At 45.7% G+C, this 15,124-nt stretch overlaps 1 protein-coding gene and 1 non-coding gene across 2 annotated transcripts in view; both read right to left on the reverse strand.

The window, feature by feature from the left end:
- Positions 1-15,124, reverse strand: part of LOC140189166 (uncharacterized) — a 751,862-nt gene that overhangs the window by 647,221 nt on the left and 89,517 nt on the right. The window lies entirely within an intron of this gene.
- On the reverse strand, positions 2,577-2,648 carry trnag-ucc (transfer RNA glycine (anticodon UCC)). Its single transcript has one exon. It is a non-coding gene; the product is annotated as a tRNA-Gly (tRNA).

Genomic DNA, 15,124 nt, shown 5'->3' on the forward strand with positions numbered 1-15,124 from the left:
GAAACCAGACCCAACCAGCTCTCCTCCACCACCATTCACCTCCGTCTGGCGGAACTTGTCCTCCCACTTCCTTTCAACACAAGGTGAGCCATGGACACCGGCATGGGTCCCAGCTGTGCCTGCCTGTGTGTCGGCTACGTGGAACAGTCTATGTTCCCAGCCTACACTGGTGTCGCTCCCTAACTTTCCCTACACTATGTAAATGACGGCATTGCTACCTCTTTCTGCACCCATGTGGAACTCGTCCACTTCATCAGCTTTGCCTGCAACTTCCACCCTGCCCAAAAGTTTACTTGTCCCATATCCGACAGTTCCCTCCGTTTTCTCCATCTCTCTGTCTCTATCTCTGAAGACAGCGTGTCTACTGATGTCTATTATAACCACACAAACTCTCTCAGCTACCTGGACTATACCGCTTCGCACCCCATTACATGTAAAAATGCCCGCCCCTTCTCTCAATTCCTCCGTCTCCGCTGCATCTGCCTTCAGGATAAGTCCTTTCATTCAACAGCAAAGGAGATATCGTCTTTTTTCAAAGAAAGGGGCTTCCGTTCCTCCACCACGAAAGCTGCTCTCAACAGAATCTCTTCCATTTTGCTCACGTCTGCCCCCACCGCATCCTCGCTCCCTCTCCCAGGGAGAGGGTTTGTCTTGTACTCACCTACCTCACCCACCCCAGCCTCCGCCTCCAGCACACAATTCTCTGTAATTCCCGCCATCTCCGGCGGGATCCCACCACCAAACACATCTTTCTCTCCCCCCTCTACGTTCTGCTCTCTGCAGGGATCCCATGTGAATCCCATGTGTGTCCGTCCCTCCCACTGATCTCTCTCCTGGCACTTATCCTTGCAAGTGAAACAAGTGTTACACCTGTCCCTACACATCCTCCCTCAGTACCATTCAGGGCCCCAAGCAATCCTTCCAGGTAAGGCGACACTTCAGCTGTGAGTCTTTTAGGGTCATCTACTGTATCCAGTGCTCCTGGTGTAGCCTCATGTATATCGGTGAGACCCGATACAGATTAGGAGACCACATCACCAAGCACCTACACTCCCTCCACCAGAACAAGAGCGATCTCCCAGTGGCCACCCATTTTAATTCCACTTCCCATTCCAATTCCGACATGGCAGCCCATGGCCTCCAGTATTGTCGCGATGAAGCCACGCTCACGGTGGAAGACCAAAACATTATATTCCATCTGGGTAGCTTCCAACCTGATGGCATGAACATCGATTTCTCAAACTTCCGGTAATGCACCCTCCTTCACGAAGCCCCATTCTCTTTTCTCTCTCTGACCTTATCTGTTACCTGCCCATCACCTCCCTCTGGTGTTCCTCCCCCTTTTCTTTCTTCCATGGCCTCCTCTCCTTCCCTGTTCTCCAGCCCAGTGTCTCTTTCACCAACCAAAGTTTCAGGTCTTTAATTTACCAGCCACCTCCCCATCCCCACCGGTTTCAAATATCACCTCGTGTTTCTTCCTCCCCTCACCATCTAACTCTGACTCCTCATCGGTTTTTGCTCCAGTCCGGATGAAGGGACTCGGCCCGAAACGTCGACTGTATTTTTTCCCACAGATGCTGCCTGGCCTGTTGAGTTCCTCCAACATTTTCTGTGTTGCTTGGATTTCCATCATCTGTAGACTTTCTGTTTGTGCCTCTATCGATGTCGCTCTACACTAACATATTCATATGCCTATCTAAACACATTGTATATCTTCCGTCTCTGAACCTGACAGCCCGTTCCAAGCACCCACCCCACTTTGTCTGAAACCGTGACCCGCACATCTTTAAACGCTCTCCTACCTTAAATTCATTCCCGCTGGAATTTCAAATCCCTACCCTGGGAAACCAATTCTGACTATCTGCTCAGTCTATGTCTCTCATAGAGTCAGGAAGCGAGCAAGCAGCATCACTGTAGACCCACCACACCCTGGACATCACCTGTTCCAACTCCTTCCTTCTGGTAGGCGCTTTAGATCACTGTATGCCAGGACCCGTAGGTACAGGAACAGTTTCTTTCCGTCTGCCATCAGTCTTATGAACACTTGAATTTTAGTCTATTATAAACGAAGTCCACCTGTACATACTCTGGTACACAGTACCTCATTGTATATAGTTCACGGTTATTTACACTATTGTTTTGTTTGCTTTTTGATTCTGTACAGCGAGAGCTCAGGGAAACCGGCATCAAATTCCCTGTATGTGTCACATACTTGGCGATAATAAAGGATTCTGATTCTGAAAATTCGGTCAAGTTTCCTCTCAGGCTCTGATATTCCAATGAAGGCAAACAAGCTCAAACACTTTAATCAGGCAACACTTTACAAATCCTGCCGATCCTTCCTGTGAAGTGTCCATTCTTGTAGAATCTGGAATAGAGTCAGAACAGGATTTAACGAGAAACTCTCGAAGGATGTTAATTCCAACTCTGATTCATGACCAGTGAACGATAATTAATGAATCAATTTACACTCACAGCGTGAATTAGCGTGAGTCGATTACTAGGTCAATGGAGTTCTGCGTGGATCGTGTCTATGTCAAAGGTTTATATGTTATGTAGTCTAAAACTGTACAATCTGCGATGGCCGGGAATCGAACCCGGGTCAACTGCTTGGAAGGCAGCTATGCTCACCACTATACCACCATCGCTCAATGACGTGGCAAAGCATCCGAGTAGTGAGGCGTCTCCCATAGTTCCTTGTGATTCGACCAGTCCCCGAGCTGCTTTCTGTCGGATCATTCCTCACTCTGCTGCAAGTTTTATTCCGGTAAATTAATGTCGCCATCCCCAACAGACCGGAGTTATACAACCCACATAATAAATTACTGCTGAACGCAGCAGGTCAGGCAGCATGTATAGGAAGAGGTACAGTCGACCTTTCGGGCTGAGCCCGTTTGTCAGGACTAACTGAAAGAAGAGATAGTAAGAGGTTTGAAAGTGGCAGGGGGAGGGGGAGACCCAAAATTATAGGAGAAGACAGGAGGGGGAGGGATGAAGCCAAGAGCTGGACAGTTGACTGGCAAAAGGGATATGAGAGGATCATGGGGCCACCCATCCGTTATTTATTATTATTATTATTATTATTATTATATATATCTTTCTCTCTTTTTCTCCTTCTGTCCCTCTCACTATACTCCTTGCCTATCCTCTGGGAATCCCTCTTTCTTTCTCCCAAGGCCTCCCGTCCCATGATCCTCTGACGGTGGTGTGGAGAATGCTGAAGAAAATGAATGGTGTCAGAGGTTATAACTAGATTCCAGTATTAGTGAAGAACGGACATTTGATGCAAAGGACAACGAATAGGCAAAGTGTTTGAGAAACACGTTTGCAAACACACATAGTCTAGACAATATAGGGGATGAGTGTTTTAAGAGAAGAGAGAGCCTCTTGGTGGACAGTGGGGAGATTTGTGAGAAACAAGAGGCATTTGAGATTGCCATGGATGATGACTTTACGTTGGCTGAATGGAAATTTGCCACCAGTAAGGCATGTACTATAGACCAGGACAGGATATGGGAAACTATCATATACTGTACTCCAGTATCTGCCTGAGGCAGTCTAAAAGAAGTTGCTTGAGTTTTATAAGAAGATCTGGAAGCAAAGAATGTTCCCAGGAGACTGGAAAAGGTCTGTGGTGAAGCCTGTTGTAAAACCTGGGTGGGATCCGATGCTGTCCAGTTTCTACAGGCCTGTTGTCTCACTTCCTCGTTGTGTAAAATAATGGTGAAAATGATTGTAATTAGGCTGATGATTGTTTTGGATAAGAGAGAATTACTTCGTCACTACCGAAGTGGGTTTCGCAAAGGGAGATCTATGACGCCCTTGTACTACTGGGAATGATATCTGGAAATCCTTTTACACTGAAAGAATCGGTAGTTGCAGTGCTTTTGGACATTGAAATCATTTTATGACATGCGATGGAGGGAGAGGATTTTTATTACACTCATTAAGCTTGGTGTTGGTGTTGGTTTTGCAAATGGGTATCATTTTTTAGGGGGATCATTTTCAGTGAGGGTGGGTCATCAGAGTTTGCAGAAGATAATGTGCCTCCCTCCCCAGTATAATGTTATCAGTTTAATATTGTTCAATCTGATAGTTAATTCTACTTTTTAATGGTCTTGGGCCTGAGTTCAGTTTGGTTTTCTATGCTGATGATGGGGCTCTGTGGAAAAGGGGTTGTAATAGTTCCTATGTGGGAAGGTCTTGGACAAACAGCATTATCAACAATGGGAGAATGGTGTTTGGACTATTCTAAATCAGTATATGTGTTTTATTTTTACTCATAAGCATAGGATCTTGGCTTAAGATGCCAAAGATGTACTCTTTTACATTAATGCTGCCCGACCTGCTGAGTTCCTCCAGAATTGTGCGTGTGTTGCTGAGCGAATGGTATCGATTCTGGAGTGAGGGCAATGGAGGTTGTTGCTGGAGAGGACGAGGCAGACTCAATTAGCAACTTAATCAGAATCAGATTTAATATTACCAGCATACGTCGCAACATTTGTTAACTTTACAGCAGCAGTACAATGACATCCATGATAAATAAATATAGAGAAAAAACTGAGTTACATTAAGTATTCAATATTTAAGTTAAAATATGTAGTTAAACAAGAATTAAAACATAAATTAAAAGCAAAAAGTAGTTAGGTAGTGCTCTTGGGTTCAATGCCCATTGAGAATTCAGAATTTGGGTGTCAGAGGGGAAGAAACTGTTCCTGAATCACCGAGTGTGTGCCTTCAGCATTCTCTCCCTCCTTCCCGATGGTAACAGTGTGAAAAGGGCACGTCCTGGGTGGTGGCGATCCTCAATGATGATCGGTGCCTTCCTGAGGCACCGCTCCTTGAAGATGTTGTGTACTACCGAGCCTGGACCCATGGTAGAGTTGACCAGTTTTACAAGTTTTTGCTATTTATTTTGATCTCGTTCAGAAGCCCTCCCCCCTCACCCCCATACCAGATGGAGATGCAGCCAGTCAGAATGATCTCCACTCTACGTTTCTGGAAGTTTATTTAGTGTATTTGACAAACCAAATCTCCTCCAACTCCGAATGAAATATAGCCGCTGTCTTGCCTTCTTCATAACTGCATCATATGTTGCATCCGGGTTAGATCCTCAGAGATGCTGACACCCAGGAACTTGCAATTGTCCACTCTCTCCACTTCTGATTCCTTGATGAGGATTGGTTTGTGTTCCTTCATCTCACCTTTCCTGAAGTCCACAAGCAGCATTTTGATCTTGCTGACGTTGAGTGCAAGATTGTTGCTGCAGCAACACTCCACTAACTGGTAGTTCACCCTAATTTATGATTTATTGTCACCATCTGAAATTCTGCAAACAGTGGTTGTATCATCAGCAAATTTATAAATGCTGTTAGAGCGCTGCCTAGTCACACAGTTCTGGGTGTAGAGACAGTGGAGCAGTGAGATAACGACACAGCCCTGTGGAGTATCAGTGTTAATTGTCAGTGAGGTGGAAATGTTATTCCAATCCGCACAGATTGTGTATTCCGGTTAGGAAGTCATGGATCCAGTTGCAGAGGCCTAGGTCCTGTAGCTTGAATGTGGAGTGAGAATTAATTCCTGCGCTGGGATTGGGCCACGGCGAGTGTGGTGGAGTGGGAAGAAGTTGCTGCTGACTATAATTGCTGCTTCCTCTCCCCTGACCATGGGAAGACAGTTTCCCATTAGCCCACTTCCCAATGTCTGTTGTTGCTGGACAGTGAGTGTTCCGAATGGTGAATCCCATGGGAAATGAATGTTGTGTCCATCCCTCTGTTCCACTTCCGGATCCATACCGGGAAGTGGTGGAGTTTGTCCGTCTCTTCCTTGGTTTGGAGCCTTCTCCATCTGCTGCTCAGAAGAAGCTGAGAGCTGCAGCTTGTGAGTGGCCTCACACACTGGCACTGGCTGCACCAGTCGCTTCACACCGTGTCTGCCTTTTACCTCTTTCACTTTCCTTCTCCTACCTGCAGGAAAGACTTCAATGTACGCCAATGTTCCCTCTTGCCAAGGCTCAATGAACAGAACAGTGGCTCCATCTCTCACACACAAGGTGTGTTACTGAGCACAGAGATACTGACAGCTCATTCGTTCCACAGTCTCAGACAGCAGAGACATTCAGTCCCACACTGAGCCCAGGACCCAGACACACATTTCCAGTACAACAGTTACAGTGAAACACAGCTGGTCAATATTTCCCTGGTCCCTGGGAAAATATTGAACATTTTCAACAACTTCCTTGAATGCATTCCATGCGATTTTCTCTAGTCCCAATAGAAGTTCTTTGAATTGCCTGTTATTGCTGGCCTGCTTGATTTGTGGACCAGCACAAATGCCTCCCTTAATCTTGGCATCAAATAATCTGACTTGGATTATGAATTGAAATATAAAAATATAGGCAATTTCAGAGAGATGGTGTGTGATAGGGACATTGCATAGTGATTTTCAATATCAGCAGTCCAAATCCATAAGATATATGTACCCAAAAGTAATCAGGAAGCAAAATATTTGTTGTCCAGTGTAGTTGACCATGTGGGTGAGAGTGCGGGGGAAAGCTGAGGACTACAGGAAGGTATCAGTGGACTGGACAGATAGGCAGGTGGAATTTAATCTGTGAGGTGAGGTGATGCAGATGGGGAGCCCAAACAAGGCCAGGAGACAGACGGTACATTGTGGAATCTGGAGAAGAATAGAGGGTCAGAGGGAGAGCATGTGGAATGATTCCTCAGGTTAGAAGGACGGAGCATTCGATGGGTTTAAAAGGCGGATGAGAGGCTTGCTTTTGTTGGCTGAAGGTACAGAATGGCAGGGGAGGGAGCTCTGGTGGAATTGTATAGACACAAGTGGGGTCACGGCTGGAGCTCTGTGTACAGTCCTGGTCAGCACGCCACAGGCTCACACCCACATCCAAATGAGGAGCAGGAGTCCCCACTCAGCAACTCCCACCTGCTCTGTCATTTAATAAGGTCACGGCTGTCCTGTTTCAACATTAAACTCCATGTTCCTGTCTGCCCACAGAAACATTTCACCCCCTCCTTATAAACTATCCCCCTCTCTTTCCCTTAAAAGCATACAAGGATATGATCCAAAAAACCTGTCAGTTAATCAATTCCAATGTCTGAGGGTGCATTAAGATTCAGAAAAGAATCCTCTGATCTTTTGCTCAAGTCATGAAATATTGGTCCCTGGTTCTAGTTGCCAATGGGTGGAGCACTGGCTTATCGGCAGAAAACAGAGAGTGGGAATAAAGGGATCGTTTTCTGGCTGGCTGCCGGTTACCAGTGGAGTTCACAGGGGTCAATGTTGGGACCGCTGCTTTTTATGAGGTATGTCAATTATTTGGACTGTGGGATTAATGTATTTGTGCCAACATTTGCTGATGCTACAGAGATAGGTGGAGAAGCATGTAGTGTTGAGGAAACAGAGAGCCTACAGAGAGACTTAGATAGTTTAGGGGAATGGACAAAGAAGCGGCAAATGAAATACAATGTTGCAAAGTGTATAGTCATGCGCTTTGGTAAAATAAATAAATGAGCAGACTATTATTTAGATGGGGAGATTATTCAAAATGCAGAGATGCAAAGAGACTTGCGATGCATTGTGCAGGATACCCAAAAGGTTAACCTCCAGGTTCAGTCAGTGGTGAAGAAGGCAAATGCAATTTTTGCACTCATTTCTAGATGTATAGAATATTAGAGCAGGGGTGTGATGTTGATGCTCTATAAGGCACTCGTTAGTCCACACTTGGAGTCTTGTGCGCAGTTCTGGGCTCCTTATTTTAGAAAGAATATACTGACATTGGAGAGGGTTCAGAAAATATTCACGAGAATGATTCCAGGAATGAAAGGTTTACCATATGAGGAACATCTGGCAGCTCTTGGGCTGTATTCCTTGGAGTTCAGGAGAATGAATGGGGATCTCATAGAAACATTCTGAATGTTAAAAGGCCTGAACAGATTAGATATGGAAAACTTATTTCCCATGGTAGGTGGGGTCCAGGACAAGAGGCATGACTTCAGGATTGTCCATTAAGACCGGAGATGCGGAGAAATTACTTTAGTCAGAGGGTGGTAAAGCTGCGGAATCTGGTGCCACGAGCAGCTGTGGAGGCCAAGTCTTTGGGGGCATTTAAAGCAGAGATAGATAGGTTCTTGATTAACTAGGGCATAAAAGGGTATGAGGAGAAGGCAGGGGTGTGGGGATGACTGGAAGAATTGGATCAGTCCATGATTGAATGGCAGAGCAGACTCAATGGCCTACTTCTGCTCCTGTATCTTCTGGTCGTATAAGCACATGGAGACAGTACGAACAGAAAACACAAGCCCAGACTTTCCTCATCAGACAACCAGCTCACTACCAGTATTGGTCCAGTGAACATTCCCTGAACTGATTCCAACACATTGAGATTCTTCCCTGAATAATGTATAAATGGGCTCCCCCACCCTATATATGGTGTATAAGATGATGAGAGACATTGATCATGTGAATAGTCAGAGGCTGTTTGCCAGGGCTGAAATGGCTAGCACGAGCGGGCACAGTTTTAAGGTGCCTGGAAGAAGGTACAGAGGAGATGTCAGGGGTAAGTTTTTTTTATGCAGAGTGGTGAGTGCATGGAATGGGCTGCCGGTGACGGTGTTGGGGGAGGTTACAATAATGTCTTTTAAGAGACTTTTGGATAGGTTCAGGGAGCTCAGAAAACTAGAGGGCTTGGGTAACGCTAAGTAATTTCTAAAGTACATGTGTGGCACAGCATTGTGCACTGAATGTCCTGTATTGTGCTGTAGGTTGTCTATGTTTCAATGTTTCTATAAGGGAAGCATAAGCTCCCGACATTTGTATTCTGTTCCCCATCAATAAAATGTCATGTTCTCTCTACTACTTATAGTTGCAAACAGGATTAGGAACAGCCCATTCGGCCCACGATACCTCTGCTGACACTGGTGTCAGGTGAGACTGCACTCTGGGGCGCCATGACCATGTAGGGATTTGCATGATTCTGTTACAGCTCGGGGCATCGGAGTCAGAATTCAGCCCCAGCACCTTCTTTAAAGAGTCTCTGTATGTTCTTCCTGTGGATTGCGTCAGTTTTATTCAGATCCTCCTCTTTTTTCCCACTGTCCAACAATGTAGCGGGAAGGCTAACTCGTGGTTGTAAACTATCTTGTAAATAGATTAGGGTTAAATTGGGTTACCAGGGTTTGCTGGGCAGTGTAGCTCGAAGGGTTTATTTTGCTCTGTGTTTATAAATAAAATTAAAAAAAACAATCCAAGTGTTATCCAACTTTCCCTATACTAATCCAGACAGCACATTGGGAAATCTCTTCTGCGCCCTTTCCACAGTCCCCACGTCCTTTCTGTGATGTAGCAAACAGAACTGCACACACGACTCGAAACGTGACCTAACCAAGGGTGTGTCCAGCTGTAACACGTCATCCTATGGTTTGTACACAGCACCATGACTGATGAAGACAAGGTTACCGCACATCTCCATTTCCTTTCAATACCTCTTGCAGGATGATATGGACAGACACATCAAGATATATCACTGCTCCCAAGGGTGCTGTCATTTACTGTGTACATTCCTCCAACATTGGAATGTAAACTCGTCACACTTGTCCAGATTAAACTCTGTCCCCCGTTTCTCCATCCATGATTCCAACTGAACTACATCCTGTTCTGTCCATTTGACAACCTTCCTCACCACCCACAATTGCACCAATATTCATGTCATCAGCGATCTGATCACCCATGTGTGTTTTAATCTGATCAAACAGAAGTCTCATTACTGATCACTGTGCACACACAGGTTATAAATCTACAGTCAAAATCATTCTCAATTCCATCAGCCCAAATGTCACTACGGAATACACACCACTCAAACCGTGCCACACCGAGACTCGAGGAAAGTTATATATTTATCACAGAAGAGTGTTTGAATCAATAGTCTAGTCTTGTGCTCCAGATGCTCTGCTGCAAAGTACCTGAATATTAGTTCAATGTAACCAGTGGCATCGTCCCTGTGGTATTGATTAAAATGAAAAATAGACTTAATCAAAAAATTCAACTGCAAGAATAAATCTGAAAGAAATGTTGTAATGTTACACTAGATGAGAGATTAAAAGATGCAGTGTTAACCACAAATCTCACACTGTACCAGAGACTGACAGGTACAGAATGAACTTCACACTCTCACTCTGTACCAGAGACTGACAGGTACAGAATCAACCCCACACTCTCACACTGTCCCAGAGACTGACAGGTACAGAATGAACCCCACACTCTCACACTGTACCAGAGACTGACCGCTGGAGAATCAAGCAGACATTTACACAAGGCACCCAAAACTGACCAGCAGAGATTGACTCCTACACCCTCACTCTGTAGCAGAGACTGGCAGATACAGGAGAAACATCTGCCTAATTGTCTGTCTCTGCCTCTCTCTCTATCCCTCTCTCTCCCTCTCTCTGTCTCTCTGTCTCTCCCTCTCTCTCCCTCTCTCTGTCTCTCTCTCTCCCTCCCTCTCTCTCTGTCTCTCTCTCCCTCTGTCTCTCTCTTCCTCTCTCTCCCTCTCTCTGACTCTCTCTGTCTCTCTCTCTCTGTATCTCTCTCTCCCTCTCTCTCTCTCCCTCTCTCTGTCTCTCTCTCTGTCTCTCTCCCCCTCTCTCTCTCCCTCTCTCTCTCCCTCTCGCTCTGTCTCTCTCTCTGTGTTTCTCTCTCTGTCTCTCTCTCCCTCTCTCTCTCTGTCTCTTTCTCTCTGTCTCTCTCTCCCTCTCTCTCTCTTTCTGTCTCTCTCTCTCCCTCTTTGTCTCCCTCTCTGTCTCTCTCTCTGTCTCTCTCTCCCTCTCTCTGTCTCCCTCTCTCACTCTCTCCCTCTCTCTGTCTCTCTCTCCCTCTCTCTGACTCTCTCACTCTGTCTCTCTCTCTGTCTCTCTCTCCCTCTCTCCCTCTCTCTCTGTCTCTCTCTCTGTTTCTCTCCCTGTCTCTCTCTCCCCCCCTCTCTCTCTTTCTGTCTCTCTCTCTCCCTCTTTGTCTCCTTCTCTGTCTCTCTGTCTCTCTCTCCCTCTCTCAGTCTATCTCTCTCTCCCTCTCTCTGTCTCTATCTCTCCCTCCCTCTCTCTCTGTCTCTCTCTCGGTCTCTCTCCCTCTCTCCCTCTCTCTCTGTCTCTCTCTCTCCCTCTCTCTCTCTGTCTCTCTATCTCTCTTCTCCCTCTGTCTCTCTCTTTTTCTCTCTATCTCTCCCTCCCTCTGTCTCTCTCTCTTTCTCACTATCTCTCTCTTTGCCTCTCTCTCTGTCTCTCTCTCTCTGTCTCTCCCTCTCTGTCTCTCTCTCTCCCTCTCTGTCTCTCTCTCTGTCTCTCTCTCTGTCTCTCCCTCTCTCCCTCTCTGTCTCTCTCTCTGTTTTTCTCTCCCTCTCTCTCTCTCTCTCTGCCTCCCTCTCTTTCCCTCTCTCTGTCTCTCTCTCCCTCTCTGTCTCTCTCTCTCTCAATCTCAGTCTCTCTCTCTGTCTCTCTCTCTCCCTCTCCCTCTCTCTGTCTCTCTCTCTCCCTTTCTCTCTCTCTGTCTCTGTCTCTGTCTCTCTCTCTCTCTCAGCTAACATGTTATCTCACGATTGCCTTTTTTCTCCTTCACTTTCAGTCATCCTGCATCTATTCATCTCCCTGTTTCGAGTACTTTTTTTTTATTTAACCAGTTTGCCCATTCCTTTGCAGATTGAAATATTTCTTCTGAATTTCTTTTGACATTTGACAGATTGGAGATACCCATTAAAGACTGTGACTTCAGCAATATCACACACAAAATTTTGGAGGAACTCAGCAGAATTTCTTGCGTTGACTTGGATTTCCAACATCTGCATATTTTCTCTTGATTGTATGTTAGCAATGTGCTCATTTGACCGTTTCCATCCTAAGCGCGGTCTCACTATTGTATCTTTGTTCGAATCTGTGGTTGTGGGTTTTGAATTGAATTGACTTTATAACTTACATCCTTCATATACACGAGGAGTAAACATCTCTACGTTACGTCTCCATCTAAATGTGCAATGTGCAATTTATAGTAAGCATAGAGCATAGAATAGTACAGTACAGGCCCTTCGGCCCACAATATTGAGCCGATCTCAAACCCTGCCTTCTATTTAACACCCCACCTTAAATTCCTTCATATACCTGTCCAGTGTGTACAACAGGACATTTGATATAACATAGAAATACAAGTGTACAATTCTCTCTCTCTCTCTCTCTCTCTCTCTCTCTCTCTCTCTCTCGGTGTGTGTGTGTGGGGGGGGGGCTGAGAGAGTGAGATCAGGAAGAAGCTGAAATACTAAACAACATTTACAAAATGGGAAACTGTAGGGACAGAGGTAGAGATCGGTCTGTGTGGCTGGTGTCCGTTCAGAAATCAGTAATTAGCCAACAAAAAGACGAAATATGTAAATATCGCTGGTCCCTGACAAAACTCAGTCTTTGTAATTAAATCAACCGGCCTATTTTCACCAGAGACTCTGCTGAGGTAATGCCAAAGAATTTTTATGTATTTGTCTCCAATCGCCCGAATATTTACAATAGAGACAAAGGTATTGAATGGAAGTGTTTGTTCAAGCAACTGTAACTGAGCAAGTCAGTGAGGTGTATAACCGTATCTCGGGAGACAGATCCTCTGTATAAATCAGGACCGCTTTGAATGCATCAGCTGTCTGCCGGAGCTGTGAACACAGGAGCAACAGAAATCACAGATTCTCACTGAAATGGTGTATCCAGTCATCTGGCGGATAGAAGACGTTTACTATCCTTTTATTTCAGCCTTTGGAATTCCCGGTAAGCCACAGTGTCAGCTGCCGTGGGCGATGTTGAAGTTTAATTCCAATGTTGTGATTGATTCTGCCGCCGGTTTAAACGCTCACATTCCAGTCCCGGTATTCCGCTTTTCTTAAAGAGAGTAGAAACACCGGGACGACAGATGCTGGAATTTGGATCTAGAAACAAACCGCTGCAGGAATTTAGGGAATCCGCCAACATCGGTGGAACTGAGCTTGTCAGACAGTGTTCTTCCAGCGGTTTGTGATCAATAATGGGATGTTCCGTCTCTGTGCGTTTGGTCTTGCAGCAGCTGCACTGCATCTGCAAATGTTGTGTTTATAGATCCCGCGGAGATTATACTAATTGATCGTCTACATTTGCATGTGAGCGGATTTCTGAGTTAGGAGCAACACTCAAACGAATGATTGGTAGTAACAATTTACCAAATGTGCGGACTTTCGTGTTGTAGATCGAATCTATTGTCGATTTTAAATAAATGTCTGCAGTATGACTGAATGTGAACAGCTGATGGAAAACAGATTGAACTCATTGCAGAGTCAATTAACACAGCCGACCCAGTGCTTCAGAGTGAAACGTTTTCCATCTGACAGACATCTGACTACGGCACCGAGTTTGCTGCTGGACGTTGAATTCCTCTCCCCTGCTTCCCTGTGATGGAATCAACGGGAGGCGTCATGTCTGTTTGTGAGGTTGTGTAATTTATTTTACTGTGTAAACTCATTCTCTGTCTCCACCAAACTGCTGCATTGGCTTCTGCTCAGTGTTTTCTCAACTTGCTGTTCCCTGTCTCTCTTCCAGCGAACTTGGTGGCGATTGTGATCCTGTCCCGGGGAAAGTGCGGTCTCTCCAAATGTGTCACTCGCTACCTGGTGGGAATGGCAGCGGCCGATCTCCTGGTCGTTATCTCCGATCCGCTGATGAAGTGGACTGCTGCGATTTATTTTCCCCGATCATTCCTGTCCATCACTCCTGTGTGCAGACTTGGTCGATGGTTGATTTTTGCGAGCACTGCGGCCTCAGTCTGGCTGACTGTCGCTTTCACCGTCGATCGATTTGTGGCTATTTGCTGTGAGAAGCTGAAAACAAAATATTGCACCGAGAGAACGGCGGCTGTGGTTATCGGGACAGTGACTGTGCTGGCCTGTTTGGAGACTGTCCCCTGCGGCTTTGTGTACAAGTCTGGAGAAATAATTGACGGTGTTCCCTGGGATTGTGTTCTGACACTGAGCTTCACAAACTCTCTCTCATGGTCGGCATTTGAGGTGTTTCACCGCATTTTAACCCCTTGTGTCCCATTCTTTCTGATGTTGCTGTTCAATATTCTGACTGTCCGGCGGATTTTAGCGGCCAGTCGAGCCCGCAGGGGGCTCCGGGGACAAAAGAGTGGAGAGAATGACAAGGACCGGGAGATGGAGAACCGACGCAAATCCATCGTTTTGCTCCTCAGCATCACCGCTAGTTTCATATTGTTGTGGGGAACACAGGTGGTATTTTCAATCTATCAACGGATTTTAATGAGTTTTGTTTATTCTGTCACGGATCCCCGTTACATCACAGACCACACATCGACAATGCTGCAGATTCTCAGTTCCTGCACCAACACGTGTATTTACGCCCTGACTCAGAGCAAATTCCGAGAGGAACTGAAGAATGCGCTGAAATACCCACTGAATCGGATTTTGAAACTGATGAAACGTTAGAAATAAATGCTGTAAGTTTTTACAATTCAGCTGCCTTTATGCTCCCAATTCTATTCCTCCACTTGTGGGTGAATGGAAACAACGTGATGAACAGAGTTACAAAACAAACACGAGAAAATCTGCATTCGCTCGAAATACAAAACAACTCACACAAAATCACATCCTGATGAAGGATCTTGACCCGAAACGTCGACTGTTTACTATTTTCCTCGCACAGGATTCTGAAGGAACTCAGCAGGCCAGGCAGCATTTATGGAAAAGAGTAAGTTGTCGATTTTTCCTGCCGAGACAGTTCATCAGAATCCTGTCAACTGTTTAGTCTTTTCCATTTTGTGTGTGTTGCTTTAGAGTTACTAAACAACTGTTTACAGCTGAGCCCGACGGCATCACTGACCTCACCATCCCAGAAAAATCCCTTTTGCGCCTCACCTCTCGCCCTGTTAAATTGAAGCTTGAGGAGAAACTGTTTTCCCTGCTTCCCGGTTCTGACAAAACTGCCTGATCTTGGGGTTTACTTTCGTCTCTATCAACCACTCCTGCTCCCGTCAAAACCCGTCCTTTCCTTCACCTTCCTTTTCTCCTCCATCTCTACCTGTAGAGTCTCCCTCT

This window comes from Mobula birostris, chromosome 28, assembly GCF_030028105.1.
Source record: "Mobula birostris isolate sMobBir1 chromosome 28, sMobBir1.hap1, whole genome shotgun sequence".
NCBI lineage: Eukaryota > Metazoa > Chordata > Chondrichthyes > Myliobatiformes > Myliobatidae > Mobula > Mobula birostris.